This window comes from Micrasema longulum, unplaced genomic scaffold (genome assembly GCF_059751315.1).
Source record: "Micrasema longulum isolate JH-2025_06_02 unplaced genomic scaffold, ASM5975131v1 h1tg000920l, whole genome shotgun sequence".
Taxonomy (NCBI): domain Eukaryota; kingdom Metazoa; phylum Arthropoda; class Insecta; order Trichoptera; family Brachycentridae; genus Micrasema; species Micrasema longulum.
This window is the reverse complement of record NW_028278111.1, coordinates 211,340-220,685: the sequence shown is the minus strand read 5'-3', so window position 1 is coordinate 220,685 and position 9,346 is coordinate 211,340. Positions and strand designations below refer to the sequence as shown.

General features: G+C 31.2%; 2 long non-coding RNA genes across 2 annotated transcripts; one reads left to right on the top strand and one right to left on the bottom strand.

Moving 5' to 3' along the window:
- The first annotated feature begins 643 nt into the window (after positions 1-643).
- LOC148278177 (uncharacterized) lies at positions 644-2,853 on the top strand. Its single transcript, XR_015823258.1, has 3 exons — positions 644-887; positions 1,288-1,378; positions 2,208-2,853. It is a non-coding gene; the product is annotated as an uncharacterized LOC148278177 (long non-coding RNA).
- Positions 2,854-4,802: 1,949 nt separating this feature from the next.
- LOC148278176 (uncharacterized) lies at positions 4,803-8,628 on the bottom strand. Its single transcript, XR_015823259.1, has 2 exons — positions 8,158-8,628; positions 4,803-8,068 (listed from the first exon to the last, which is right to left on the bottom strand). It is a non-coding gene; the product is annotated as an uncharacterized LOC148278176 (long non-coding RNA).
- Positions 8,629-9,346: the final 718 nt, after the last annotated feature.

The following is a 9,346-nucleotide window of genomic DNA, read 5'->3' as shown; positions in this document are numbered from 1 at the left end:
AGTCCTATAAATGGCTAGACATCTATATTCCATAGTCTCAAATGTTATCCATCTCTGTTGCAATAATATGTGTAGCTGACAAAATAAAGTCTTTATTGGGGAGGTGGCATTTCGTGTTACATATACCGAGGTTTCTACACTATGCATTATTTAAGAGGTCCCAGGAAGGGCTGCTGAGTCTATACGACGTCCGTAACAATATGTTTAACTTAATAAAACTTTTAGGGGTTCAATCAAATCTTTGTCAACGAAAATTAAAATAATGTAGATATTCGTGCTTCATCTCGACATCATTAATCGAATCCATCCAATGAATGACCCCGAACATTTAGTCAGCTTTCCCGACTTCATTAAAATTTAAAATATTTCTCATTTATATTTTAAAAAGGCTTCTGTGATAAAAAATGGCCACTTTAAAGCGATTATTAACTCCAATAAATCCCAATTCCAACAAAAAATGCTCGCTTGAACACGGTTTTTATGGCTTTTGACAATTAAGCTATGGTTTCCTAAGACAGCGGTACCGTCACAAAGCGGCCGTCACGGGACGGCGGATGACGTCATTAAAACGTTGACTATGTAAATCAATGGCGCCGGTTTCCTAGAGAGCGTTGACCGTGAACGTAACGTCGAAGCAACGGTGCCGCCATTTGCAGGACGGCCGTCACAGCGGTGCGAACTGTTTTCGAACGGTTTTTGTCGCGAAGCGGTTACCGTTTAGCTGTCAAAATGAGTGCAAACGTGGTGCGGAATGTTGAAAATGACGAAATATTGATTAATTTTGTAAAAATCATGACGATTTATGTAATGGAAGGGCAAAGACTATTAAAAAGTCGAGTTGAAACAAAGTTCGTGAAGAAATATCGGGACAACGCTTGAAATATCAGGTATGTACTAAAATGTAAATAACAATAGAATCATATAAAAATAACAGAGCAAATGTTTATAAGCTACAAGAAAAAAGCTAAGCATCTATCATAATGTTATTTTTCTAATTCAAAACATTTATTATAACATTGTTTATAGGTAATAGATTCCAAGGAATCCTAACCTATTTATTGTGTCTGCAGATAATTGGTTGAATTCTATAATAAAATTTCGTAAGGTATCCAAAGTAAAATGCTTTTATTGGATTCAATTATCCTTTTATTTTTTTTATTTACAAGGGTGTAAAATGTGACGCATTTTGTCTTGTAAGGACATTATCAAACTTTTTATTAGGTTACCTTACCAAATCCTAACCTATTTTGAAGTTGACATTTTATGAAATAACACAAAACATTTCAGATTAAAAGTCACATGGGTGTGATTTAAAATAAGGAGTTCTCCATGAATATTAAAGAGCCAAGAAAAATGCCTGGAACATAATCTTAACAGAGTAAGTTTGATGAATTTTAAATAAAATATGCCCTTTGAACATGAAATGAATACAACAAATTTGTCGATGGATACAAATAAGTATACCAATGTAATTCTTGTATAAACATTACTATAATATTTTTTCTGCATTAATTATTACATTTATTTATTCTAGAAAGCTACAAACACCAAAGAGTAGTCACCAATATGAACAATTTTTGTTACAACTGAGAGGGAAAACATTTTTGAGAAGGGAATACTGAATTTGCGTCGTAGGTGAATTGGTTCAGGCGAATAAATCTCACCCAAATGATAAAAGTTTCAGCTCTTTTACTTCACAAAAGAAAACAGATGGAAGAGTTGAGGAAATGTGATGTTAAAACATAGGCAGAATGGAGAATGTTACAATGTGTAAAATGCCTACTTAAACCAGCCTATGACAGAGCATAAGCCCTGTAAGTGCCTAGACTTCCATATTCCCTTCTCGAAAATGTTTTCCCTCTCTGTTGCAACAAATTTAGAACTAGATAACTCCCTAGGGAGGAAATCCAGCCTGTCTGCAAACATTTGGACATACTCAAAACATTGTTTTTAATGAGTAAACTTATGGCACAGAAAAACGATTAAATGTAGACATACTTGGGACTTATTAATACATTTGTTCCAGGATTCTTATCACCGAATTCAATTAAATAATATGGTATGTAAATAAGCTCCCATTTATATTTGAGACAAGTTCAAACTAGTTTTATAGCAACTCCATAAACACCAGTAATAAGTTCTTATTTAGATACATAAGGTAGGTTGCAATAACTTTCCTGTATATTCATTGTGAATTTTATTTTCAGAATAAGTACATACTACAAAATTATTTTCACCCAAGTGCAGATCAAGATACGAGTAGTGAGAGGGTAGATACTCTCCCGATAGTACTACTAGATTTGCTGTGCGAGTCGAACTCAAATGTTTGCCAGCAGAAATTACTAGGCTCCCGAGCGATTTCTTCACTGCCTCAACATGCAAGGACAAGGGGACATTCGTCAACGACCTACGACTCAGACTCGCAGACATCAGACATACACCAGGCATCCACCACAGTCCAAAGAAAACCTTTATCCACAAAGAACTTCTCAACACGAGCCACGTATTTATATTTACTGACTGCCACAGAAGACCATTCCAGAACGCCATACAATGTAGAACAGATGGGAGACAAGACTTTCTGAAATCTACCTTCACTATTGTGATGGAAAAATCCAATGACACCATACCCACAGCAGTACTTACTTCGGACTCACCAGATCCACCTCCAGGAAGGCAGACACTCCCCTGAAATGAACACTTCCCAGAATAATACTGATCATAAAAACAAAAATGTACTAATAAATATGAGCAAACTATTTTTACCTGGATGCAAATTATGTTTTAAATACCTCTTATGAATGTACACATTATTGTAATTCCATTTTGTATTATAATTTTATATGTATTCTTCTCCGTTTTTTAGATCATGAGAAATGTAGTTTATACTCACATAATATATTTTCTATTACATAATATTTATGTAAATTTAGGATTATAATGAAAAATCCTCAAGTATGCTATACTAAAATGATTTCGTGTTTAGCATTAGGTCTTATACTCATATATATACATATAACTCATAAAATATTAGTTCTTTATACAAATATGAACCAAACTTTTCTTCTTTAAATATCTCTTTGTAAAAAGAGATATTTAAAGAAAAAAAGACAATAAATTTAAGTTAATTTAAAAAAACATCTTAAAAAAATAATAACATATTGTGGTAAAAAAAGCAATATATTATTTTTAAATGCTATTCTAAAAGTAATTCAAATAAGTTTAAAAATATAAAACCAGCAGTGGAAAAAGAAAGAATAAAAGTCTTTCAAGTGAAATGTAAAAGAGCATCAGAAATTCAAATATATTAAAAAAATATTTTGTACTTTCTCCAGCCTGTCAATATAAGTAATGTATTGTGGATTCCAAATTATGGATGCAAATTCTAGGTGAGTACTTACATAGCTATAATAGAGTAATAATGAATTGATTACAATGTCTGCTTTGTAATGACAAATGTATTCTTTATGTTTGTTGTTACTATGTAAAATACTATATTATATTTTGACAGACTAATAAAATGAATTTAATTATGATTCAAAGAGGTTGGACATATACTTGTATGATAGGGAGCAGATGATATTCCTAAAGAGTTAAAAGTTATACAATACTGTGTTGTGGGGTACATAAATTATTAGTTAAACGCTGAAGACATTTTGGTTTCGAACTTACAGTTTGTAGTTATGTATATTATTACATATGAAAGTTATAAGTATATATTATGGTGTCTGTAAGAAGTAAGTGTATAATAATTGTAATTTTTCAGAAGAAATCTGTACAGTTTATATATAGTAAGCAATATTAAGTTCTGATGTTCCAGTATAAATTGTTACTACAATTATTACAAGTTTATATATGTATATTAAAGAAAACGTAAAGTAAAGTGAATTCTGGTTCTTTTGTTTTACAAAGAGATATTTAAAGAAGAAAAGTTTGGTTCATATTTGTATAAAAGTACAAATATTATATGAGTTACATATAATAAATGCGTATAAGACCTAATGCTAAGTAATCTCACGAAATGTAAGAAAGCATCAGAAATTCAAATGTTTTAAAAAATATGTTGTACTTTCTCCAGCCTGTCAATATAAGTAATGTATTGTGGATTCCAAATTATGGATGCAAATTCTAGGTGAGTACTTACATAGCTATAATAGAGTAATAATGAATTGATAACAATGTCTGCTTTGTAATGACAAATGTATTCTTTATATTTGTTGTTACTATGTAAAATACTATATTATATTTTGACAGACTAATAAAATGAATTTAATTATGATTCAAAGAGGTTGGACATATACTTGTACGATAGGGAGCAGATGATATTCCTAAAGAATTAAAAGTTATACAATACTGTGTTGTGAGGTACATAAATTATTAGTTAAACGCTGAAGACATTTTGGTTTCGAACTTACAGTTTGTAGTTTATTTATTTATTTTATTTTATTAAATATTTGGGTAAATCATAAGAACGCAAATATTTCTTTTTTAAAAAAAATAAAAAATAAGTATTAAAAACAACAATTTTTTAACATAAAAAGACCAATTAAGTTTTCACAAATTAAAAAGATATAAACATTAAATGTGACAAAAAAATAAAAAATATATAAGAATTTTAAGTGAGAAAAGAATAATTAGTTTTGTATATTATTACATATGAAAGTTATAAGTATATATTATGGTGTCTGTAAGAAGTAAGTGTATGATGATTGTAATTTTTCAGAAGAAATCTTTAGAGTTTATATAAAGTAAGCAATATTAAGTTCTGATGTTCCAGTATAAATTGTTACTATAATATTTACAAGTTCATAAATGAATATTAAAGAAAACATCAAGTAAAGTGAATTCTGGTTCTTTTGTTTTACAAAGAGATATTTAAAAAAGAAAAGTTTGGTTCATATTTGTATAAAAGTACAAATATTATATGAGTTACATATATATGGGTATAAGACCTAATGCTAAACAAGAAATCGTTTTAGTATCGTTATCGTTTGAGAATTTTTCATTATGATCTTAAATTTACATAAATATTATGCAATAGAGAATATATTATGTGAGTATAAACTCCATTTCTCATGATTTACAAAAAGGAGAAGAATACATATAAAATTATAATACAAAATGGAATAACAATAATGTGTATATTCATAAGAGGTATTAAAAACATAATTTACATAAAGTTTTGCATACTATAAAACAATGTTTCCTAAATAAAAGAAAAAAATATTTCTTTCTCTTATTTCTGTTTACATGATATCATGATTTGTTCACCAAAACACTTGAAATTGGCCCTGTGAAGGAATAGAACGCACCAAGATCAGTTACAAATAAAAATGTAGTTATTGCATATATTATTTTTATTTAATCAAAAACATACACCTTTTATTTTATAAATTATTATGTAATGTATTTTTTAAAATTATTTGAGTATGATCTTCTTCTTCTCTGGTCTCAATCCTGGGATTGGCTGGCAGCAATTCCTTTCATTCTTCTCCTCCATTCCTCCCTGTCTTGTGCGGCTCATTTAAAGTCAACATATGATGAGCAGCGCACGTCCTCTAATAGATCCTCCAGGTACTCTCGGCGTGGGCATCCCCTAGAATTTGTTCCCTCGGTCATCCCCTCCATTGCACATGCAGGCCTTCTTGACGTATTACATGACCGATCCATCTCGCTCACCTTTCGGACAAGGTCCTGAGCAGGTGCCTTCCACCTTCGATTCTTTGGAGAACCTCCTCATTTGTAATGTGGTCTCTCCAGGAAATTCCTAGTAGTCTTCTATAGGACCACATCTCAAAAGCCTCTAGTCTCCGTTTATCTCTTTCGGATAGGCACCATGTCTCGCAGCCATACATCAAGATACTCCATAAATAGGTCTTGATTAGGAGTATTCTTAGTTTTAGGTCTATATTATTTGATTCTTTTATTTTGGACCTTTTATTAAATGCAAGTCTAGCTTGATGTATACGGCTGTCGACCTCGCTCTTAGACCAACCGTCCCAAAGTTATTTTGCTCCCGAGGTAGAGAAACTCCTTGGTGTTCTTTAATGGTATTCCCGACATCACTACTCTTATCTGGTGTTGCATTCGGCCTACAGTCAGTAGCTTTGTTTTGTCTTTATTTATCTTCATACTGTAGTTATTTTGAAGAATGCTTTCCATAGTTGTAAGGGCTCTTGCAGTTCTTCTTCACTTTCAGCAACCATAGCAATATCGTCAGCAAACCTTATCATATCCCATTTAGTATGATATTAATAACAATAATTACAGGATTAAATAAACTAAAATTAGTTATTATATAGATGTGATTATAAGTAATTATGATATTTTACAAATTGCAAATATTTATTTATAAATCCAACATACTCAAGGAATACTATTTAAAAGTTTAACATATAACATCAAATCAGAGAGACTAAACATATATTATATAAACTATAAATCATATATTTGTTTTTACATTATAAATTTAAGATGTTTCTATCCACTTGTATCAAACACACACTCACCCTTTCCACAAACCCACCCTCACACTCATATACACTAACTCTCATATTCACATACCTACCAAAACCTCACTCCACTCCAGCAATATTACAGCACATTTAAATCAAAGCTTTCTCTCACTCTCTAAGACTTGCAAATAAATAATACAATAATAAGCTCCACTCGTTTGACGATAACAGCCGAACCTCGCTTCTAAGTTATCGTTTTGAAATTTACTCAAGAGTAAATATTCTACTTTATGCATGGAAAATATATATAGGATCAACATTGAAAACGCATCCAATGTAGTAATGGGGGATTTAAATTTTTGTACACCTAGAGACTAACTCTCAGGTATTGAGAGTCTCCAAGTTTTTAACCAAAGGGACATGTTTCTTAGAAAATTTTTATGATCTACACTATCTTCTCTAATGGGTTCCTTGTGAAGATTGTTGAATCTCTGAAATTCAAATACACTTTACCCATTTACAATCTTCCACCATCTACAAAATATACTTTTAAAATCTAGAGTACTCTCGGGTTCTACAAACAGTTCTGGATTTTTAGGCGCTACGCACTTTAAACCCACCAATTGTTTTCTCATTAAAAACTTTTAACTCTAGGGATACATTTTGTTTTAGAATGTTGCTTGGATATAGGACTTTGTATGATATCATGTGCCCAAATTTGATCAAGGTTTTTTTTTCAAGATCATTAATGAATTTCGAATGTTGAAATTGAGCATCTAATATTATACTGAAATCATTTAAATGAGGATTATTTTGAATTGATCCAATTATTGCAAACACACTTAATTAAATGTAAGTACAGGATCAAATTTGAAAAATAAAGTTCTACTTTTATCTAAAGGGTGAGGTAAACTAGGGAGTAATATTTTATCTGTTTGAAACAATTCAAATGCCTTTTTTGTTAATAGCATTATTATCGGATATCAAAGATATTGTGAAGTAGGCCTTGTATACAAACTCCTGACGTCACTGCAACCTGTGAAGATCTATTATGATGGATTAAATTAATTAAAAACAACTACTGCACAACATCATTATACTTACAGAGGAATATTTTTCTTTAATGAAATGAACAAAGATAATAAAAAGTACAGTCAGGAATACAATATATTTAAGAAAGAAGTAAAAAATTACATCTATAATTCTTCTTTATGTAACACTGATTGAAAACATCGTTAATATCTTTTTTGTAATTTATTTATGTTATTCTAAAATAATCTATTATAAGACGTCACTCCCCATTATGTACACAAGAATTGTTTATTTCTTTTACGTAATGGGAAACGTTAATGTAAATATATGTAATTGAAAAATGTAAAAAATTGTATTTAATATTGTATTTAAATTTGTTATTAATAAATTTAAAAAAAAAAAAATCTATTACACCTATAACTTTAAGAAATCCTCTCATACAAAATAAGCCGGATATAACTACATTTGTTCTGGACACTGGCTTCATTATAATATAGTCCGGTGTTTTTCATGCCAATTGATGTTGATGTTGAAATAGTTTGGTGACTAAATTCGTGTATATCAGCAGAGTCGTCTTGAATCTGGAAGATTTATCAAAAGTTAATATCTATAGGCATTAAACATTTACGTATTTAAAATTGTCAAATGAATTGACAGAAACGATACTTACATATTGCCAAAATTATTATTCATTACATACCTCACCCCAGTACCGAATAGCAAATAGGCCCTGGAGTTCTACTGGTATTTCCTCATCTCGTTTGTGTCCTTCCAAATCGAGTTTTACTAGAGTAATTATGCGCCTCATATTTTCCTTCGAAAAACAGTATTTCTCCTTGAATTCACTGTCTTAAAAATCTTAAAAAGAGTTGACTCTTTTTTTAATACAATTTTCGTGCACGAGAAGGTCGCATGCCTTCGAAAATGTTTAAAATTAAATAAAACTGTGACAAACTATTCATAAATAACGACAAATATGACAGATCGCATTCTAGGGCATATTTTTGACAGATAAGCTGCCGTGGCCGCCAGATATGACAACGTTTTCCTAGGAAACCACTCTCTAGTCACCGTTTCGGCGGCCGTTCACCGCATCACCGTTCGTACGGCCGTTAAGATATCGGCACCGTTTTCCTAGGAAACCCAAGCTTAGACGTTTTATCAAATGACCGATTACAAAGACGTCTCTTTTAACGTCTCGATACGTACGCTTAAAAAGATAGTAAAACAGATGGAAAACATGTACGTAAAATAATTCAATGAAATTAATCTCACCCGCATAAATAAAGATTTCAGCTCTTTAACTTCACAAACGTCAACAGATGAAAGAATTGAAGGAATATATATGTTCAAATATGGGCAGAATGATGAATGTTACGCAGTGTGTATAGTGGCCACATTATCCAGCCAATGACAGGTCATAAACCTTTTAGATGCCTAGTTAGAAAAAATAGGTACCTGAATTAAGTTTTCTGTGCCGGTACGTTTTCTGTTTTTCAAAATTATTTACCACAAGCGGACCCGACAGACGTTGTCCTGCCCAAACGTTAGATTGCCTGTTATAAGCTGGTTCAGCAAACATTTTTTCCTAAATAAGAACACACGTTATTTTTTTTTGCTTTTTTTTAAGCTATTTATATATTCGTAATAAGGGTAAGTTTTTCGTTGCATCTCCTCATGTGGTTAGCTAAGAGGCCTTGTTGTGCTCCAATCAAAGTCATGCAAAAATCACTACTCTAGTGCCATAATCCAGGGAGAAAATACGGGAATACGTGCTAACGACAAACAGTCTGACCACGAAATATCTGAGCCTCTAAAATTATGACACTCAACTCATACTCAACGCTAATTCTTTAACC